Here is a 2505-nt window from a genome sequence, read left to right as displayed (position 1 = left end):
AAATAATTTCATAACAAATAGCTCAAATTTGAAAGTCTCAAAGCAGAAAAAGCCTGTGACCAGAAAAAAAGAAAAGTAGATTTGGGGTCTGGAATATAGCCTCCACTCAAACATATTTTTCTTTTCTCAATAGTAAATCACTTTCTGAGCAATTGTCTTTATAACATATTAAAATACAAATTTCTCTCTCTCTCTCTTTTTTTAAAATCTTATTTATGTAAGCCAGGAAATGACCAATCCAGCCTCATCCCTTTTCCTTAGCTTGAAAAGTTATCTTCCAAGATGAGTGGTGGAAAGACAAAACCTTCTTGATGGACACTTCTTGGGGCCAACTCCCAAAGCTTCCTTCTCTCACCAGTGGGATCCAGGTGGAGACTGAGCGGGGGCTGGGTGGCTCGGTTGGTTGAGCGTCACCTTCAGCTCAGGTCATGACCCCAGGGTCCTGGGGTGGAGCCCACCATCAGCCTCTTTCACTCCCTGCTCCTTACTCTGCTCATATTCTCTCTCCTTCTCTCTCAAATTAAAAAAAAAATAAATAAAAAGGTGGAAACTGATACAATGCTTGGAACTCAAGCTGTGTGCCAATGGTTACGAAAACTTCACAGCTCCTAGGGGACCCCTAGGGGTTCCCCTCCCCTTCTCGTACCTCCAAACCAAGACCACGCAAGACACCACCTTGGTGAATGCCAGTTCTAGGTACGATGATTTCTCTTTCCTTAAAGTTGTGTTTTGAGATTGATGAAATCAATTTGTAGGTGAGCTTTCTGAGAGCTCCTACATGGTCATAGAAGTTCAGCCATCATCATGGGTCAACTCCCTGCTCTACCTTAGCAAACTGACCTCATTTGACACACATCCAAGATGTTAACCTGTTAATGTATTAATACGACATATGTGAATTCATGATTGTTTCTGGTTTTCTACCTGTCTACTCAGTATTGTTCCATCACCTTAGTTTATGATCAGCTCAACCGTGCGCCTGGAGCCTCATCACACACTCATCCCTGTGCCAGGCGCCATGAGTGTACATTCTAGACTGTCCTCTGAGAGTGGTATTCCATTGGCACATTGCCTACAGCACTCCAGTGAAAACAGAGAAAGAATCAAGTTCTAAGTCTCCTATCCCTGTCTTCGAGGGCAAATGTTTGTTCAAGGACTGGAGAGAGTCGCTAGCAAAGATGTGAAGGGTGTGTGTGTGAGCTTGAAAGATTCCCGGTCTTACATCCCAAAACATGGAGATGTGCGTGCACAGGTGCTGAGAGGTAGGAAAACAAAACTGAGTCACACCACAACCGGCTGAATGTATCTCTCTGGCTATAGCTGCCATTGGCCAATCCTGCCCACTCTATCTTTAAAATCAACCCCCAAACCCGCTTTTGTTCTCCATTTGCACCACCAGCATCCTGGTCCAAGTCACTGCCATGGTGGCCCAGGTCTTCAGTAGTTTCCTGCTGGCTTCTTGTGACTTCACCTCTGTCCCTATGCTCCATACACATGCACAGAACTGACCTTGCCCTGCTCAGATCGTTGGTGGATTTTCGTCCCACAGAAACCAAATCAGAGTCCTTCCAATGGTCCAGGCCTTCCATGATCCACCGATCTGCAAGCATATAGGTTTTCTGACCCCTGGCTCATATTCTCCAGGCTTTTGGAGTTGATGGTCCTGGGCTTAAAACAGTCTCCCCTCCTAGCTCACAAGACCTACTTTATCTCATCATTGAGGTCTCCACTGAAATACCACTTCTTCCTAGAAGTCTTCTCCCACCCCCCTGTCTGATCACTCTCTAAGCCCCTCCCAGCCTCATCCCTTCCTAGCATCTGTCATCACCTGAGACCACAGGTGAAGGCTTTGTCCCCTCTGCCATCTGCTGTGAGTCTAGAGTGCCTGGCTCATGGCAGATGGCCCATCAATATTTGGTGAATCAATGAATGCATCTAGCTCTACTCCATTAGACTTCCAAAGGGGCTCAGTCCCCACAGCAGCGGGGCTATGCTCTCTCCTGATCAAACATTTTAAAGCTGTGTTGTGTGTGCAGAAATCCCTCAGGACGGAGAGGCCCCTTACAGAATGTGCGAAGTGTCTCTAGTCTCTATCGAGTGCTGTGAGAACACCTTTGGGCTCCCTCTCCTTGGTCTCCAGAGCAGCTGTGAGTCTAAGCTTGGACTCAATCACACGGAGAACCCCCCCACCCCGAGCTGGCATTTTGCCTGCCTCTCTTGCTGTGCTGGCTCAGCACTGGGCAGGACCTATCCGTTCTTTTATAAAAGGAGAATCTGTGTTCCAAAGACTCTCTTATGTGTAGTTTCTGAAAAGGTTCGCTTACCTTGCTTACTAATTAAAGGCAGGTCACATTTTTCCCCTCTCTGGTCTCTGCAGTCATCCCTCCGACGGCCACCCGATAGCAGCATCCAGGTCGGGTTACACAGCTGCCTGCGATCATACCATTTGCCACTTGGGATGATTGAGTCGACAAGGCTGAGTGACTTGGGGAAGTATTTCCCGAT

The sequence above is a fragment of the Mustela erminea genome, chromosome 1, assembly GCF_009829155.1.
Source record: "Mustela erminea isolate mMusErm1 chromosome 1, mMusErm1.Pri, whole genome shotgun sequence".
Classification (NCBI taxonomy): Eukaryota; Metazoa; Chordata; class Mammalia; order Carnivora; family Mustelidae; genus Mustela; species Mustela erminea.
This window is presented reverse-complemented; position numbering follows the sequence as displayed.